This window comes from Pleurodeles waltl, chromosome 2_1, assembly GCF_031143425.1.
Source record: "Pleurodeles waltl isolate 20211129_DDA chromosome 2_1, aPleWal1.hap1.20221129, whole genome shotgun sequence".
NCBI classification, from domain to species: domain Eukaryota; kingdom Metazoa; phylum Chordata; class Amphibia; order Caudata; family Salamandridae; genus Pleurodeles; species Pleurodeles waltl.
The window spans coordinates 326457126-326477592 of record NC_090438.1 but is presented as its reverse complement, the minus strand read 5'-3'; the positions used below and the strand labels follow the sequence as shown (position 1 = coordinate 326477592).

The 20467-nt window shown below is 44.4% G+C and overlaps 1 protein-coding gene across 2 annotated transcripts in view; it reads left to right on the top strand.

Moving 5' to 3' along the window:
• HTR2C (5-hydroxytryptamine receptor 2C) overlaps window positions 1-20467 on the top strand; it is a 3940131-nt gene that overhangs the window by 1646759 nt on the left and 2272905 nt on the right. For both annotated transcript variants that reach the window (XM_069206051.1, XM_069206060.1), the window contains exon 5: window positions 5160-5264. The gene's annotated coding sequence lies outside the window, so the exon portion shown is untranslated. The remainder of the gene's footprint in view (window positions 1-5159; window positions 5265-20467) is intronic.

Below are 20467 nucleotides of genomic sequence, written 5' to 3'. Positions count from 1 at the left end.
ATGCGCAGTGGTCAAACACAATTAATGGCATGACAGGTAGTCAGGTGCCTTCAGCACAGGTGCTGTGCACATGGCAGACTTCAGGGCATCAAAAGTGGTCTGGCAAGCCTCTGTCCAGATCTCTTTTTTTGGTTGCCCCTTAGAAGTCAACTCAGTCAAGGGGTTAAGAATGGTACCAGGCCCCTTGACAAACCTCCTGTAGTAGCCAGTGAGGCCTAAAAAGAATCTCACCTCAGTCTGGATCTTGGGAGGCTCCCAAGCCAGAATGGTGTTCTTTTTTGGCTGTAGGGGTGCCACCTTGCCACTCCCCATCTGGTGTCCCAAGTGCACCACAGAACCCTTCCCTATTTGGCACTTGCTTGCCTTAATAGTGAGGCCTGCCTCTTGCAGGGCCTCTAACACTCTGCAAAGGTTTTGCAGATGTTCCTCCCATGTGGAACTAAAGACGGCAATGTCATCCAGGTAGGCGGCACTGAACTCATCCAGCCCAGCCAACACCTGGTTGACCAACCTCTGAAAGGTGGCAGGGACATTTTTCATCCCAAATGGCATCACCTTAACTTGTAGCCCTTCAACAACCGGAAGCAAGCTCAGGACAAGACCTTGGAGATTTCTTCACAAGCAGGAATGCACAACAAAGTCCAGTCTTTGTCCCCTTTCACCAGGTAGAAGCAGCAACTGCAGGATAGCTCCACAAAGCAGAGTCGCAGGCAGGGTAGCACTTCTCTTCAGCTCTTCTCCAGGCAGAGGTTCCTCTTGATTACCAGAAGTGATCTAAAGTCTGTGGTTTTGGATGCTCTTCTTATACTCATTGTGGCCTGTGAAGTAGGAAAGTCTCTCTTGTTTGTGAATACTGCCTTGCCCATGCTAGGCCCCAGATACACACCAGGGGTTTGGAGACTGCATTGTGTGAAGGCAGGCACAGCCCTTTCAGGTGTAAGTGACCACTCCTCCCCTCCGTCCTAGCACAGATGGCTCATCAGGATATGCAGGCTACACCCCAGCTCCCTTTATGTCACTGTCTAGAGAGAGGTGCAAACAGCCCAACTGTCAAACTAATCCAGACCAGGAATCCACAAACAGGCAGAGTCACAGAATGGGTTAAGCAAGAAAATGCTCACTTTCTAAAAGTGGAATTTTCAAACTCACAATCTCAAAACCAACTTTACTAAAAGATGTATTTCTAAATTGTGAGCTCAGAGAACCCAAACTCCACTCTGCTCCCAAAGGGAATGCACACGTTAATAAGATTTAAAGGCAGCCCCCATGTTAACCTCTGAGAAGGATAGCCCTTGCAACAGTGAAAACTCAATTTGGCAGCATTTCTCTGTTAGGACATATATAACACATTAGTATATGTCCTACTTTAAACATACACTGCACCCTCCCCATGGGGCTACCTGGGTCCTACCTTAGGGGTGCCGTACCTGTACGAAAAGGGAAGGTTTAGGCCTGGCAAGTGGGTACACTTGCCAAGTTGAATTGGCAGTTTAAAACTGCACACACAGACACTGCAGTGGCAGGTCTGAGCCATTTTTACAGGGCTACTAATGTGGGTGGCACAACCAGTGCTGCAGGCCCCCTAGTAGCATTTGATTTACAGGCCCTGGGCACCTCTAGTTCATTGTTCTGGTGACTTACCAGTAAATCAAATATGCCAGTCATGGAAATCCAATTACATACTCATTTTTTGTGGTAGCACTTTCACTTTCGCACTGCATAGCAGTGGTAAAGTGCCCGGAGCAACAAAAACTGCAAAAGCAGAGTCCAGCACACATCATCAACCTGGGAAACAGAGGCAAAAAGTTAGAGGAATTCACACCAAGGATGCCTAGTCTAACACGTCTAACAGGTATTGTCTTCTATGTCCAGGAATATTCTGAAGTGGTGGTGATGAAATGCATTAGCCAGTGACTTAAGAATTTTCTCCACCCAATCCAGTCTTTTTTCTTGATCAACCTATCCCCACCATCGTTTGCAGCATTTCCTCTTTGTGTTACTGTAAAAATTACCAGAAGTCCTAAATTCAAATGTGGCTAAGCTCACTTTCATTTAGATGGGTTTTGGGTCTTCCTTAGCTAACTACACTTTTTAGATGAGGTACAACTCTTTCTTTCAGGTTCAAAACTTGTTCTCCCTCCTTCTGGAGGTTGGAGCAATAAAGTCTAGGAAGGCACTGGAAATACATGTGAGTAGATCCTGATAGCGCCACTCAGTATTTTGAAGTTAAAATATGGAGTGTCAAAGCTGTTCTTGGTTCTGCCAACTGTATCTGCCCCCTTCCAAGTTGGCAAATCCCTATTGAGTAGTCAATTGTTGACAACATATTTGCCTTTCTGGGCCCAGAGACCACACCATCGTCCTCTGCGAGCACAGGGTCTTTACTTCTCAGTAAGGTATTGAGCCCATTGAGTTGGGCTGAGCGACAAATTGGTTCTAACACAGTTTTGGCTCATGAGGCACAAACTAAACATTTTTAAAGTTACCCTTGCTCTGAATTAATAGAACATATAATCTCACTAATAAGTTAGATATTTGAAATGAAGTACACAATAAATTTGATTAATGTTTGCAGCATTTCCCAGGCAAATATAAGAACAAAAGTTTTAAATCACACCTAGGCCTGGTCCATGGAAATAAATCTAAACACATTCAGCCTCTGGGTATTTATTCACTTTGAGGGTATACTATTTCCAGTGCTTAGGTTGTTTCGAAATATATTTAGCACCCTGCTCTCAGAGCTTACAAAGCACAATATATGGGCTCCTTAATAATGTATAAACAATATATTTTCATACATGGCAAATTTGTCTTTGTTTTCCATGTGTCATGACAATGCTTGCATTCTTTAGCTGGCCTAACCATAGTTGTGCAATATATCATCATATGTTCTTTACCTTCCATGACTTAGTGCATTCTCTGCACCACATTACGTGGCCATAATGGAATATTAAATACACCAATTGTGTGTAAAATACCGATTTTGAGTTGAGTGTATGTCCTCTTGCTTGCCGTTGGGATAAGATCTTTATGTATGCAGGGGAGAGCTGAAAGACTGCTACCCCCTTTAGTTGGGGTGGGAGCACAACCAGGCCCATACTGATTGGTAGCCACCACCCCACTATTACTTTTTTTTTTTTTTAAATATCCTGGCATCTACTAGGCTTTCCGCCCCCCAGGAGGAGTGGATAGGGGGTAATTTCCTCACCGGTAGGCAGAACAACTTTGTCCCCATTTATACGGCCAAACCCCCACTCTCTTTAAAAAAAAAATTTTAAAAAATGATTTTCTTTGTCTCTGCTGGGCTTTCTGCCCCCCTCCGGCGCAGATGGGCCTTCCAAGAATAGGCCGATCTGCCCCCAAGGAGGTAAGCAATGGCCAACATTAATGTGACCCTTGGGGAGCGACCCTTGCCCAAGTGACTGACCCCCCAAAACAAAACAAAAACACACACACACACCAATATCTGGTGCCTAAGTGTTTTCTGCCCCCCTTTTGGGCAGATCGGCCTAATTAAAATAGGCTGATCAAATGGCCTAAAATAAAATTGCCCCCCAGGGGAACTACCCCTTAGTAAAAAAAAAAAAAAAAAATCCCTTGTGCCTTTTGGTTTCTGCCCCCCGTGGGGACAGATCGGCCTAATTGAAATAGGTTGATCTGCCTCCAAGGGGGGGGGGGGCGCAGAAATGCGTAAAAGAAAAATTGACCACCAGGGAAAGAGAGCAACCAATGCCTAAGGGGTCGCCCCCCTTGCGTGTACTGACATGATAAAAAAATCCCTGGTGTCTAGTGGTTTCCACCCCTTAGCCTAGTAAAAATCGAATGGCCTAAAACAATTCCCCCCCCCCACCCAGGGGAGCACACCTTGCCTAAGGTATCACTCCCCACGTGTAAACAATAAAAAAAAAAAAAAAGATCCTTGGTGTCTAGTTTCGACTTAATTATAATAGGCTGACCTGCCCCCATCAGGGGCAGAAAAGGCCTTTAAAAAAATGCCCTCCTAGGGGAGTGACCCTTGCCAAAGGGGTCGCTCCCCTTCATTGTTTATATGTAAACAAACAAAATCCCTGGTTTCTAGTGGGCATTTCGCTTCACGATCTGGCTGCAGAAATGCTCAGACAGACATAAAAGGAAAGTAAAGGCCTTTTCTTTCCTTTCATGAATCTCGGATAACCCCAATCCCCGATCGGAAGAGAAATGCAAAGATAATTTTCTACATGCAACATTTTTAAATATCATACACCCTACCTTGTGGAAAGCAGGACTTAGGTGTGACCTACTAATAATTATAATTGAGGTTTCACCTGTCAAAAAGGGTGGTAGCAAATACAAAAAGAACAGATGATGGAGGGAATGCTGAATAGTATCAAGCATTCAACCCAGTCACACATCTGGGCCTTAATTCATTGTTTTTTTGCTTACTGTGTCGTTCCAGTTTGGACCCAACCATGCACGAATCAGTATTAACCCTGCTCCCCCTGGGCACAGCCCAGCCTAAAATGCCAGGCCACATCCTTTCTGGACCCAAAAGCAAGCATCTTGGGACCAATTTTGGGTTATCATCCCTCGTCAGCCAGGCTAGCTTGAATCCAGTGGCTACAATGGAAGGCCTGAAGCCATATTTTCTTTCAACACAGAAGTGGATGTCATAATAAGTGCTGTGGTCCACAGGTGACGGTTATCTTTTCATGGATGTATTTCAGCAACAAACACATATAGAAAATTTGAATACACCGTCTGGGACTAACCAATGTCTTAATGTTTTCGAAGTCAAAGCACACACACTAGGCAGTGGACAGCAGTGCCCCAGTGTGCAGGGTCCAAACATCAGCAATAAAATAGGGTCCAGCTAAATGTAAAAAATTGGGGGTGACCACACAGGCAAGGCAGATTCTGCTCCATGCTCTTTAATGTAGCCTAAAGGTTACATGCATTCACAAGGAAAAATAAATCCATATTGGTCATGCAAAGTGTTTTGGACTGCTTCTATTTAAAATGAAATGAAATCAATGCATGGGAACTTAATAGGTGCTGGTGACATATTTTTATATCTTCTAAATCTAATACTAACAAAACAAATGTTTCCCATTTGTTGAATCTTCATTGAGGCCTAAAGCCTACTCAGTCAATGCTTAATTACCTACATTTTTATTTTGCAGAATGTAGATGATGAACTGCTTTGACTTATCCATCATGTCACATGTGAAGTTTGAAGAGAACCTTGACATCAGTGTTATGATTTTCTGGCTTTGATATGGAGGAAGGTAAGAGAGGTACATTTCTTCTAAAAATGAAGATCCCATTCTTGATTGTGTTGTTTTACATCAAGTTTTATGCTAACAATTGAAGAAAATGGGATAATGTCCCTAAGACTGTAATCAGGCGTATTTGCTTTTTTTTTGTTTTGTTTTTTTAATGAAATATTTTATGGAGCACTTGTTCTCACAGGTCAATGATCACACACATAGCTGTTTTCTTTATTCATTAAGTTGTATCCAAAGCACCCAGGAATCCATATGAACCGTCCACCTCTATTAATTATTTTTGTCCTATATTTTGTATTTTCAAACTGTGAATGTACATGCATAAAACAAATTATTCAAGTCTAATAATATGTCAATAAGGTGCAATGGAAAACTTGAGCATATCTGGTACATGAGTGTGTAAAGTATTAATGCAGCAATACAAAACGTTCAGAAAGTGAAAATGCAACAAAAGAAAAATCCCAAAATAAAAAAAAATGGAGATCAAGAATCTTTCAGTAAATAAAACACCAAAAAAAGTAAAGCTCACTGAGGCCACGTCATCTGACATACTCTCCCTGCCCTGGTCACCTGCTGTTACTGACACACAGCCACGCTCACAAACGCCACAGCATCAGCAATGACTGCTTCACTGAAAAACAGATTAAGAAAGCAATGCCACAAACAGCCCACTCACACCAGATGACCTTAACCTTAAAACAAAGATTGGGTAAGCAGCCTTGCAGAGCACCAGGATGGCAGCTGTCTTCCGGTGTCTTCTGGGAGCATCCCCACCCATCTGTTCTCTGACTGTCCACTGTGCACACGGGCAGCTCACTCACGCTGTAGGCTCCTGGCAGATGGCATTGGTAGCAGAGAGCCCACCCCCACCTGCCTTATCTGTAGCAGGGCTCCAATCTTATTCTTCTCTAGGTAGCCTGGATGTGGCTTTGGATGTGGGTCTGGATTCAGGATGTGAATACCCACTTCCTGATGAATTTCGTTTATGCATAGGAGAGAGTCTTTCCCTCATGATGCCGACAACCAAAAGAGAGACAGACTAAAGATTCAATTTGTTTTTAGCTGCTTTCCAAACTTCCTAAATGCACAACACCCAGTTTATCATCTGTAGACATACCAAACCCAGGTGAAAACATTTATACACCTGGTGGCTCAATGCTTGGGAAACTCAGAGTAATAGAGATGATGGTCATGCATTGTCAGATATATATTGTGGTGTGGGAGAAATTAGAGAGAATTAGAATGATTGAAAGAAATGCTTAACATCTAACACACAAGATGTTCAGTTCATTCTCCTATTCATTAGGTCAGTGCAAGGCAGGATCATGCTTACACCACTAGGGGCTAGCTGTACAAATATAAGAATTGTGATTTCTTGCACATTGGAAATAGGAAATTGCTATTCCAATGTATAATACTCTTTTGAGTTTCGTTAGTGAGTCCTAGTGGATAGCAAATAGACCTACCTCATGCATATTAGTGAGGTAAGTCTCAATTTCCGACCCTCTAGGAATTGCTGCCATCACAGGGATTGTGACCTGCTGGGGTCAGCAGACTACCATGTCTGTGATTACTTTCAAATAAAGCAATCCTGTTTTTAAATGCATCCCAGTTTCATTAAAAGAAAATGGGAAGTGTTTAAAAAGAAAAAAAATAACTATTTGTTTCATTTTTTAAGAGCAGGCAGTAGTCCGGTGGCCCACTGCCTGCTCTTAAAAAATATTTATTCAACAATTTTGAAAGGGGAAGGAGTCCTGCAGGGACCCCTACTCATTTGTGAATAGGTTATCACCAACTTTGAGTAGGTGGTAAATTGTGAATATTTTGCGACCACATTTCAATTGAAAACATTCAGATGTAACACTACGAATTGGTATTAGGAAGGGATGCCTCCAAAACACACTCCTTCCAAATACTGAATTGCAAAACCCAAATTGCAGTTCAGTAACAAGTTGCAGAATTACAATTTGGGCTTTATCAATCAATCAATCACAATATTTATAAAGCGCGCTATGTACCCGTCAGGGTTTCGAGGCGCTGAGGGGAGGGGGGGGGGGGCGTGGAGCGCTGCTGTTTAGCGGTCGAAGAGCCAGGTTTTGAGGAGCCTTCTGAATGTGAGGAGGTCCTGGGTCTGGCGTAGAGGTGTGGGGAGAGAGTTCCAGGTCTTGGCGGCGAGGAAGGAGAAGGATCTGCCGCCGGAGGTCTTGCGCTGGATTCGGGGTACGATGGCGAGGGCGAGGTTGGCGGATCGGAGTTGACGTGTTGGAGTGTAGAAGTTAAGTCTGGTGTTGAGGTAGGAGGGTCCGGTGTTGTGAAGCGCCTTGTGAGCGTGGGTGAGGAGTTTGAAGGTGATCCTCTTGTCTACCGGGAGCCAGTGGAGTTCCTTCAGGTGAGGGGAGATGTGACATCGGCGGGGTATGTCGAGAATCAGTCGGGCGGAGGCATTTTGGATACGTTGGAGTCGTTTGATGTCTTTGGTTGGGATGCCTGTGTAGCGTGCGTTGCCGTAGTCAAGTCTGCTGCTGACGAGGGCCTGGGTCACCGTCTTTCTGGTTTCTGTTGGAATCCACTTGAAGATTCTGCGGAGCATTCGAAGGGTGTTGAAACAGGAGGAGGAGACGGCGCTGACCTGTTTGGACATGGTGAGGGCGGAATCCAGGATGAAGCCGAGGTTTCTTGCGTGGTTGGCAGGGGTGGGCAGGGGTCTGAGGTCGGAGGGCCACCAAGAGTCGTTCCAGGCCGAGGGAGTGCGCCCGAGGATGAGGACTTCCGTCTTGTCGGAGTTGAGTTTCAGGCGACTGTTGTTCATCCAATCGGCGATGGCTTTTAGTCCCTCGTGGAGGTTTGTTTTGGCGGTGAGCGGGTCTTTGGTCAGGGAGAGGACGAGCTGGGTGTCGTCGACGTAGGAGATGATGCTGAGATGATGTTGGCGGGCCAGTTTAGCGAGGGGGGCCATGTAGACGTTGAACAACGTAGGGCTGAGGGAGGATCCTTGGGGGACGCCGCAGATGAGGTTGGTGGCTTTGGAGCGGAAAGGGGAGAGACGGACTCTCTGAGTTCTGTCGGAGAGGAAGGATGAGATCCAGTGGAGGGCTTTATCTTGGATGCCGGCTTCCTGGAGGCGGGTCAGTAGGGTGCGGTGGCAGACTGTGTCAAAGGCGGCTGATAGGTCGAGGAGGATGAGGGCTAAGGTTTCGCCGTTGTCCAATTGATGTCTGATGTCATTTGTGGCGGCGAGGAGAGCAGTCTCAGTGCTTTATACATCAGAATAAACTGTTTTGAAGTGGCAAATGGCCCGGTTCCCTGAACCGGGTTGTTTATAAATGCAAAAATGCTTCATAAATCAACCCCTAGATTTCTTGGGTTGTATATAATTTGAACAAGTAAGGATTTTATACTTTCCACATAGTACTGAGTTTGACGTAATGAATAGTTTCCCATAAGCAGTAATTATGCCGCAATTTACTGATCTAATATTATGTAATTGATTGGGCACACTACAACTACATTCCCTCAGAAAAGCCCACATATACTTGGTACTGCCAGACTTCAGGCATTCAGGGCAACATTCCTTATTAATGTTTATCCATTTCTTATGCAATGTAGTATTGTAGAGTGCACCATCACTTGGGAGGGTCTCCTGACACTGAAAAGGTGTGAGCCTAGCCACATCTAGGGCCTAATGGGACTACTCAAAATGCCAGTTAATTGTGGAATTCAAAAAGTGAGGGGGCTATTTTCTATAGCAGCAGGTTGCTTCATGCTTTGGCGGTAATGTTGGAGAAGGTTCGACTGCCAGATCTTCTTTCTGTATGTGTGGGTTTTAGAAACAGGGTCTCTAGTTGGCAGTGGTTTGCACCCTGTCCAAGTAGTGACCCTCACTCTAGTCAGGGTAAGGGAGTCACACACCTAAAATAACCCCTGCTCATCCCCTTGGTAACTTAACACAAGCATTCTGGCTTGTCTCAGAGGCAATATGTAAAGTATTAGTACTCACTCACAGTAACACAGTGAAAACAGCACAAAAGTACTCTACACTAGTTTACAAAAATAGCCAACATTTATGTGAATCATGAAAGACCAAAATGGCAAAAATCCAACATACACAAGTAAATATGCCACTTTTAAAAGATTAAATGTCAGTAAAGCACTTAGAAACACAATAGCTCCAACTGGGCTATCACAACATCATTGACAGTCATTGCCAACAGTTCAATGTCACTCTCACAGGATATGGGGGCTGGTCATGGAGTCGCACGGACCCCCAGGTGCAGTTCCTTCAAAACCGAAGAGGAACCAAACAAATTGCACAGAGTCTGGAAAGTGAGGTGTTGCTGGAGCTGGTGTGGCGTTGGTTCCTTATTGCTACCGGGGAATGAGGCATTGTTTCCTTACTGTGAGGTAGGGGAGGTAAGGAGTCTGCTTCTTTTGGTTGCAGGGCAGATGATGTGGCATTGGTGGTGAGTCATTCATTCCTTACGATCTGGTGGGGATGATGAAGCCAGCAAGTCAAGATGTGTGGCATCAACTTTGTGGTGTCGCCATCACACCATGGGGCCACAGGTGCTGCGGCGGAGTAGGAGTCAGGTGTTCTGGGCGTCGGGGACATGGCTCTCAGGACTCACACTGTTCCGCAATTCTGAAGGTGCTGCGGTGGCATCGGGCCCATGGCATTGGTCACAGTTGTTGCACTCAGCAGGGACCACGGCTCCTGGTGCAGGCAGCGGCATGGAATCCGACATCATCACCTGTTCCAGAGTTGCTCAGTAGTCGAACCACTTGGTTTCTTCTTGGTTTACACCAGAACTCACTTTTAAGGGCCCAGGGGCTGGATTTGGCACCACTTGGCAAGTCAGGACCCTCAGCAAGAAAGTTCAGGTGCTGGCAGATGAAGTCTTTGATGTCTCTGAGACTTCTAATAGGAGGCAAGCTCAGTTTAGGTCAGTGGAGAACCTTGGAAAGCAGGATGAGAATGCACAATCCAGTCCTTCACTCCTAAGACAGAAGCAGCAGGCCAGCACAGCAAGCAATAGGCCGAATGGCAGTCCCTCCTATGGCATGTAGCTCTTTTTCCTGCAGAATGTCCTCAGTCCAGAAGTGTTCTGAAGTTGTGATCTCAGAGGTCCAATACTTATACTCATTTCTGCATTTGAAGTAGCCAACTTTCAAAAGAAAGTCTTTGTAGTGCAAAAAACCCTGTCTTTATTGCCCTGGCCACAGACACACTCCCGGGGTTTGGAGACTTCTTTGTGTAAGGACAGGCACAGCCCTATTCAGGTGCAAATCTCAGCTCCTACCACCACTTTAGCCCAGGAAGACTCAACAGGGTATGTAGTCCACACCTCAGCTCCCTTTGTGTGACTGTCTAGAGTGAATACACAGACAGCCAAACTGTCGTCCTGACCCAGATGTGTATTCAGCAGACAGGCAGAAGCACAGAATGGTTAAGCAAGAAAATGCACATTTTCAAAAAGTGGCATTTTCAAACTTAGAAATTAACTTCACCAAAAGTTGTATTTCACAATTGTGAGTTCAGAGACCCCAAACTCCACATCTCCATCTGCCCTCAATCGGAAACTGCATTTAAAAGACATTTCAAGGCAATCTCAATGTTAACCTATGGAAGGGATGGACCTTGCACTAGTGAAAACTATATTTAGCAGTATTTCACTATCAGGACTTGTAGAACACGCCAGTACATGTCCTACCTTTTAAATCCACTGCACCCTGCCCATGGGGCTGCCTTGGGCCTGCCTTAGGGGTGACTTGCATGTAGCAAAAGGAAAGGTTTGGGCCTGGCAAGGGGGTCACTTGCCACTTCGAACTGGCAGTTCCAAACTGCCAACATAGACGCTGCAGTGGCAGGTCTGAGACAAGTTTACAGGGCTACTCATGTGGGCAGCACTGGTCAGCAGTGGTAAAGTGCTCCACGTCCAAAAGTAAATAGAAACAGGTATGAAAAAATAGGAGGAAGAAGGCAAAAAGTTTGGAGATGACCCTGAGAAAAGGACCAGGTCCAACAGTGGGATTTGGGCAAGTAGGAGTCTGAATGAACAGAGATGTCTGGACGGTTTATGAAAGCAAATGCAATTGTTGAGTTATGCTGACCCAGTGTTATGTAGTGTTGTGAAAGTGTGGTTGAGGAGTTTGAATTGTGCCTGTTTCTGAATGGCAAGTCAGTGGAGCTCCTTCAGGTTTGGTGTGATGCGAGTGCGTTGTAAGAGGTTGAAAGTAAATCTGGTTGCAGAGCTTTGAATGGTCTGCAGCCTTCTGGTGGGTTTTTTGTTGATCTCGGCCTAGAGAGTGGCCCCATAGTCCAGCTTGCTTGTGACTAGATGTGTGTGACGGTTTTCTGGGTGCTGATTGAGATCCATTTGAAAATCTTCCTCAGCACCTTCAGGGTACAGAAGCATGAGGGAGTGGCAGCATTGAATGAGACTGTCATGTTGAGGTGGCTGTTGATGATACCAAGGTTCTTGGTGTAGGTGGTGGGTATTGGTCCTAGCTTTGTTGGCCATCAGGTGGATTCCCACAGTGATGTGTTCTTCCCAAAGATCATAATTTATCTCTTGTTGGTGCTCAGCTTTATAGAGTCAGTCATCATATAGTGGTGATTTCAGTCCTGCAGACAGTGAACTTGAATCTGGTCCTGGACCACTTGTCGCTGAGGCAACAATGAGATATTCATGTGGGGTGTGCACAAATACATATACCTAAATGTGCCATACAAATAGATAGTTTGAATGGCTGCACAGAGACCAAAGGGCTGCATCTGTTAGAACGACTTCACGCCTATTTGTTAAAAAAGCTCCTGCAAAGCACTGCACAAACACTCTGGCAGTGAAAGCGATTCACTCAGGAGTTTGCTCAATTGTGTGATATTTGTCTAGACTGCTCGCTGTTACATAGTGTATTCTTGTCTTCTTTTGCACTCAGCAGGTTAAATCCATACTTTGTGAACTACAGCATTTTACAATTAGAAATACTGTACGTTACTCAGCGGTTAAAACACATTTTCAGACCGCCATATTAACAATCTGTCACATTGTATGTAGACGAATGTAACCTCTGCGCTGACCGCGAGGACAACAATTGGACAAAGATTCCCAGTCCTTTGTGCGCATACATCGTTAAACGGTTCACATTATTTGTTCGGAATTCGCCGCTAAATAAGGGAGCACTCCACGGCATTTTAAGTATTGCGGGCAGATCAGAATCTGCTAAATATGGTAATGACATTGACTCTTAATTATTCACTTCCTGGCAGCATTTGTTTCAAGTAGAATCACTAATTAAGATATCCACACTGGTGTAGGAAGGACTGAAAGGGGTGTGCAGGCCAACAGAATACAAAATTAAGTTTCATGACCACTCAAGAGGAATTCGGATGGAGCCACCCACATTGAGAAAATGCAGCGTGTGTGGGACAGGAGGATGCTTTTATTACTGATTCAGAAACTTTGCAATGTATATGAATCCACAGTAGCGCTTTAGAGACTAAGGGCCATATGCACAAACACATTTTCCCATAGAGACAGAATTGGTAAAACCCTTTGATACATCTGGCCCTAAGTGCTTGGGATCTGTACTTTTATACAGCATTGATAAGCCCATTTTCTCATAGCGCTATAAAGATCAAGTATTAAAATAACCCAAAATGAAGGTACTCATTTTTGTCAAAAAGGACAGATTACGTGAGCTCTGCAGGCGGTTCTTAGCTTCATGGTATACACAGATGTTATCGGAAGGTACTGTGCTTGCTTGAATAAGCTACAGGCATACCTTATGGGTAATGAATAAACAGTTTCATGCATAAGAGGAAAGAGCCATACATTTCTATTATTATCTTATGTGTACTGTATTATTGTGTTGTTGTTAGTGTCATTCTTTAGATTGGGCGATATGTTCCTTGTTAACGTTTGATAAAACATGCTGTTCGTTGGCATGGATACATAGTTTCCAAAAGATTCAAAAGAAGATATATGCTTTGGCTAAACGTTTAAGCTGCTAAGCCTTTGCAACTACTCAAAATGAAATAAGCTATGGCTGGGAATGTCACTGACCGTATGGAGGTGGACAAGAAAGGGAATTGCAAGCTCTGAGCTCATGAGGCAGTAACTGGTGGTAAAGGTCTGCCAGGAGGGGTATCTGAACGTATCATATCTAAAGTATCATCCCTCTGGATTGTCACACAAGGAATTTGCACCAAAAATGTTAAATATTGAAAGTTCGTAGAACTTTGAAGATTGTCAGGTTACATGGCAATCAAATCCTCCCAGAGGATAACAGAACTGGGTTAACAATATGGTTTGTTAGGAAAACATTCCAAGCAATGTCCACTTATTTAGAGCACTTGCCATCCTGTTTGATCCATTTTGTTTTAATTTTCAATCTCACCAAGTCAGGTGGAAACATCAAGGTCTGATAACCAAAGAAGATTTGGACTGTGTAAATCCCAGACTTTGTTCTCTGTCTACATTTTACAGTTGTGATAAAGCCACTCCAACACGATCATATGCCATGAGCCAGCGAGGTTCCAGGCACAGTGTGAAAGGGAATACTTTCGTGGAGGGTAGAAACTATATATTTAATGACAAAAATTACAATTAAATTGTAGTTACTGTACATGGCCAACATCTCTTGCACCGGATCTACCTCTGCAATATGAGTTATTGTAACATTTACCAGAAAACGAGACAGCGCTGCTAAGACACCAGTCTTTTGCATGTTTATATTTAAGTGCACAAGTCTCTGAAGTCAGATACAACCCTTCAGACGCTTTCATACCAATCCTCTTTTATTTAGACTAGATGCTGGCGATCGGGGTGATGATGCCAGCTTTATGTCACCTCTGAGCATCCACCACTTCCGAGCTTGTTGTTCCATTGCTCTTTTCAACATGGTGCACAGCACTTAGCAGTTTCATACTGCTAGAAATGGGGCCTTTGGGTGGCAGTCAGGTTACCCCCTGTCCAAGCAAGCACCCTCACTCTAGTCAGCGTAAAGGAGAATCACAATTCATCCCCGCTCACCCACTTGGTAGCTTGGCACGAGATGGCAGGCTTAACTTCAGAGATAATGTGTTAAGTATTTGTACAAACACACACAGTAACACAGTGAACCACTACAAAATGACATAACACAGGTTTAGAAAAAATAGTTATTATTTTAGCTAAATAAACAAGACCAAATACAATAAAAATTCAAAATACACAGTTAACAATGTGAATTTAGCACTCAAAAGCACAAAAATAGTGCCTAGAGGGAAAAATGCTGCAAGTTGGTACTAAGTGGTGTCATGATGGAGTAGTTTCCTACGATGCGATGCCTATGGCACCATTTTATGGAGTTGTTCGACCCTCAGCAAAGAAGTAGAAAACAGGCCGGTACACAGGGAGCTAGGCGTCTCTGGATCCGATGCGGCGTCAGTTCCGGTGCTACAGAGCAGAAGGGACGAGGAGTCGTGCAGCGGGGTCGGGTCCTTCTGCAGAGCAGTGGAGGTGAGGCGGCATCGGTTGCAAAGTCAGCCCCTTGGTTCCGGCAGGAATGAAGTCCAGCAAAGTCACGATGCTGCGGGGCGACCTCAAAGGGTTGTGATGATGTCACAGGGCCACAGGCACAGCAATGGCGTCAGATGTCACGGACATCGCACTTAAGACACTATTTAAGAAACGTATTTATTATGTGACCCAGTTTGAGCTAGCAAGGTGAGTCAGGGCTTCCTAACTGTGCTCATAGGTGCATGTTTGGGCTGATTATTTAAGAATCCATGCAGACAAAGACTCCTCCTGTCACCAAGAATAAGATAGTGGTAGTTGTAGCAATGAGCAATATAAGTGAGTTAGCATTCCCTTCTCTATGTAGCTTTATGTAGTTTATGCAGTCCCTCCCAATCTCAATCTCCGGGTGATGTGTATATCATCATAGTATGTATGCATCTATGTATTGGAAAACAAATGGATGCTGAGCACCCCCATCAAAGGTGGATGAGAGAAGCAAAGGTTACTCATTGTAATATGAATGCATTGATAGTGGTGCATAGTTATAAGTGTAGGGCCATATTTATTGACAAGGCTCTTTGCGCCATCAAAAGTCACAGTGACGTTCCTGTGGCGCACACTGCAAGGCCATATTTACAAGGTGATGGAAAGCCACCCTGGGTGGCACTTTATGGCCTTGTAGATGTGAACTGAGTCAAAGTAGCACAAGTCGCTTAATTGATTCACCCGGTGACAGGGAGGTGTGCCATGGGTGTTACGAGGATATTCCCATGTAACGCTCAAGGCATTTGACACATTCCCAGATTAAAAAGGTTTTGTAAACCTCTGAATGCATCAAAAGCCTACATCAGCTCAGGGGAGGCGTAAGGGAGATGAGCAACGAGGAAAAATACCTTTATTTTTTCTCCTTTTTTCCTTTTTCCATGTGTGATTCAATCTACAGCACGCATAGGAAAAGTCCTTTTGTGATTGGTTTTTTTTGTCCTCATACACCCCAGACTCCAAGCCGTCTCTGAACCGTATCATGTTGCACCCTCTCCAATACGGAAGCAGCTACTGCCGGATGGGAAGGAAGCGGGTCTCTCTCACTCAACCTCGTGGACAGAACCCCATTGCTAGAGGTGGGAGAGTGAAGCAGTGTATAATCTTTTGAATGCTATGTAGTTCCATGACCAATTCACTGCCCTTGTCCTGGACAGCCCCTCCATTCCACCAGTGGTGACCATAACCCTTCCTTTTTTTTAAAAATCCCACTGCCATGTCCATTCTTGATGTTCTAAAAAGAGCATTAAGCCAATCATTATGGATGGGGGGGAGGGATCCAGAGATCCATATACAGCAAATTTGCCTTCTAGCCAGCAGTATAGCATTTTCCTCTTATCCCTGCTTCTCACTTTGCCTTCATCTGGTAGACCAAAAATTATTAAGAGGAGAATGATCGAGATCACCTGTTTCAAAATACTCAACATAGTTTAGCACACCTCTCCCCAGAAACGGTATACTGATGAACATTCCATGAACATATGTACATCAGACGTTCTCTGCAAGTCACACTTAGCACATTTGACTTTCTCCTTCATCATTTTTGAAAGTCTATAAGGGTAGACAAAGGCTCTGTGTAAAGTAAAGAGACGATTTCTCCTCAACGGAGCAGGCTGAACTACCCTAAACAAGGTGTGCATAGATTCTTGCCATTTGTCGTCTAACTGCTCAAGGCGCATACTTTCCCGCCCAGAGAGCATCATTTTTTAAAGTCTATAAGGGGAGACAAAGGCTCTGTGTAAAGTAAAGAGATGATTTCTCCTCAACGGAGCAGGCTTAACTACCCTAAACAAGGTGTGCATAGATGCTTGCCATTTGTCGTCTAACTGCTCAAGGCACATACTTTCCCACCCAGAGAGCACCTGGTAGCTTAAAATCTCCACTAGAAGTGTCTGAAATTTCCCAATATCAGATTGATATCTCCCCATGGCACAGAGGGACTCTGAGTAGCCTATCTTCCAACTGGCTTGATGAACCTTAATTAGCCCTGACCCCCCTGTTCCCAGCCTTTCAACTGATTATACTTCAGTCTGGAGAGGTTCCCCTCAGTTAACTCACTTAGTTCTTCCCATGGCAGGAGGAATCCATCCTTAAAAAGATTTCCCCAGTACACTATACCTGCCCTCATGAGGGGAGGCGCCAGAGCATCCCCCATGCGCTCTGGGGTGCCCAGGGAGTCCCAAATAGGGGCCCACTGGCAGTAGTAGTCAATATTTTCTGCTAGCCTGAGCTATACCACACCTTTGCCAGATCCAAAAATGCTTTCTGCTTCACCTTTTTAAAGAATCTGGGGTCACCAAATTTATATAAAAAGAATGTAGTTGCCCCTGTCACAGTGCCTACCATAGTCCTAAACATATCACCAATCGCTGAAGAGTCTGAGGAGGTAAAAAAACATTCTAGCATTCCTCAATTGAAATGCCCATGCATAATATTGCAGGTCCTGGAGGGCAAGGGCTCCTTTTTCTATTCTTCTGCGTAGCTTTTTCCATGAGATCCTGGGACCTTTCTGAACCCAAATGAAAGAGTTTATAGCTTGTTGCAGTTTATCCAAATGTCTCTTATGCATTTGCAGGGGGATAGAGTTGAACAAAAAGATCAACTTAGGCAAGATCACCATTTTAATCAAACTGACTCTTCAATGATGGTAAGAGGGAGATATGTCCATCCTCACACCAACTTGCTACACTCTTCCAAAGCTTTCTTCAAATTAACCACTGGAATCTTCTCAATATCCTGCACGATCATCAGTCCTAAGTATCTCATTATACACTTTGTCTGCCCATGATCCTTTTTCTGATTCCATACTATTATCTCCGTTCTCCCTGCGTTAATATATTAGCCCGAAACCTTCCCAAATCCTTCCGCCCATACCCAATAGCACTGGAAAAGCCCTAGACAGATCCAAAGTATATACCAGGAGGTCATCCGCGTACAGGGCTACTTCTTTCTCCCAATCCCTACAACAGAAAGGAGGGATTGAGATACTTTGCTTAATCTTCCTGGTGAAGGGTTTTATATGTAAATAAAACAACAAGGGAGAGAGGGGCCAGCCCTGTCTAGTCCCTCTAGTAATCTCAAATGGCACGGTCAGCTTCCCATTCACCACTACCCTAGCCATGGGGACCTGATAAATTAGACTGATAGTATTACAGAAATTCAAACCTAAATTATATTTCTTAAGGACTGTGTTCAGATAGCTCCAAATGAACCTATTGAAGGCCTTCATTGAATCCATGGCTATAACAGCTAAAGGTTCTTGACAAGTTATAGCCATATCAATAGATCCTATCAGGCTAAACGATAATTTGTGTAAGAATCTATTTCTAATAAACCCTTTCTGATCTAGGTGTATCAGACCATTCACAACTCCATTTAACCTATCCACCAATAGTTTAGCAAACAGCTTATAATCACTGTTTAGTGGTAATATTAGCCTACAGGATTCACATACAGTCTGGCTTTTCCCATGCTTTAAGATCAGAGAAACAGTTGCCTCATTCCAAGAAGAAGGCAGCAACACTCTCTCCTCAAAACTGTCTGAGAATAGTTGTGAGATGGGCTGCACAATATATTCTCCTAAGGCTATATACAGCTCTACAGGGATGCCATCCGGACCTGCTGATTTCCCTCTCTGACTTCCTCTCAAAACCACTCTTATTTCCCCAAGAGATTGGTTTATTCAGTGTGATCTGCTCCTCCTGTGTCAAGCTCAGAAGAACATCCACCCCCAACCAATCCCCAACCTCCTCCTGACTCACCATAGTCTTCTCTGTATGAAGCTGGAAAAAGAACTGCTGAAAGGCATCGTCAATATCCTCTGGGCTGCTAAGCTTTACCGCCGACTAATCCAACTCAACTTCCTTAATACAGTTCTGCACTTGCTCTCTCTTGCTCTTCCAAGCTAACAATCTCCCCGCACTCTCTCCATATTCAAAATGAGCGAGCCTGCTTGCTTCCCATTTTTTAGCAACTCTAGATTGGAATACTGCCGCCATCTGCTGGCTCAACTGACTGGCCCTATTCTCCAACTCCTGATTTCCCCCTTTTCTACCTTCTCTATTAATTGGCTATCACAATGTAGTAATTCCTGCTCTGTGAGGCTTATTTCATTCCTATATTGTTTGTTACTATGGCTGGTGAGGCTCAAACACTTCCCCCTAATGAAGGCTTTAAACATGTCCCAAACTATAGCTGTGGAAGATGACCCCAAGTTGGCCTTTAACTCCTCTGTCTCTTTCCACAGACAGGACACCACCCCCTCATCCAAAAGCAAAGTGTGATCCAGGGTCCATCTTCTTGGGCCTATTTCTTGGGGGATGCTTACCTTTAACACCACAGCTGCGTGGTCTGAAAGATGAGCTGGTGCATAAGCTATATCCTCACCTAAGCCACAAAGCACTTGGTCCACTAAAAAGTAATTAGTCCGGGAGGCATGGCCATACTTTTCACTGTGGTAAGAGAATCCTTTTTTTGCACCCGCTCTTTGCCTCCACAGATCATGTAGTCCAAACTCTTCCATCCTCCATTTGAGATATTGTTGAGACTTTGGGGTGTCTATTGATCTACAGTTTGTTGATCTAGCTAGTTTATTTTCCAAGACACATTGAAAGCTCCGGCCATTATGATTGGTTCGGGGAATTCTAATACATGGGAGAAAACCATTCTAAGCGGCTCAATGTCATCACAGTTTTGACCATAGAAACCTACCAACGTGACTCTCCTGCCACATATCTGGAGTATAACTATGATCGATCTCCCAATCTTATCAGACACCGTCTCCAACAATACTGCATTAACCTATCAATTGACCAATATCGCGACTCAGTTAGTATTTAAGTCATGCCCTGTACAGGCAAAACATTGCAAATAACTTTACACTTTCTTCCATAGTTAAATGGGTTTCTTGCAAAATGAGTATGTGCATCCGAGAGTCCTTTAACATACCAAGACATTATTTGGATTACCCTATCACTGCCTCCGGCTTCTATTAGCTTTATCCAGTTAAATACTTGCTCACTGAGTTGTAGGAGGTATTTTATTTGTATTCTCCCTGTATGCTCCCCACCCTGTGCTCGCTTAATCACCTCCACCGGACCTTCCCCCCTCACCCCTGAAGAACCCTCCCCATTACTTGTGGGCTGATGTAGGCCCAATTTTTAGAGCGCTCATAGGACCCACGGCCTATATTTCCATGCAAAAAGTAGCCATTCACTCATCAATGCTTCTATTTTTCATGGCCTCTAATAAGTCATCCGCCTGGTCTCTTATATCATACATCTTATTATTGTGCATCACTCAAAGATGAGCCCGGAACTTAAGTTGCACCACTGCTCCTAGTTTTCTGAATTCCTCCAGTCGTCTCCCCAGCTCCTGCTGCCTCTGGATGTTACCTGCAATTTCTTCCTTACCTTATCCTTACCCAGGAACTGGACTGGGCCCCTCTTGACAAATCAGTGTCCTCAGCAAGAGAACCCAGGGGCTAGCAGGTGAAGTCTTTGATGTCCATGAGGCCTCTTAACAGGAGGCAAGATCAGTCAAAGCCCTTGGGGAAACTTCACAAGCAGGATACACAGCAAATACCAGTCTGTCCTCTCCAAAGCAGAAGCAGCAACTGCAGGCAAACTCAGCAAAGCACACACAGCAAAGGGGCAGTACTCC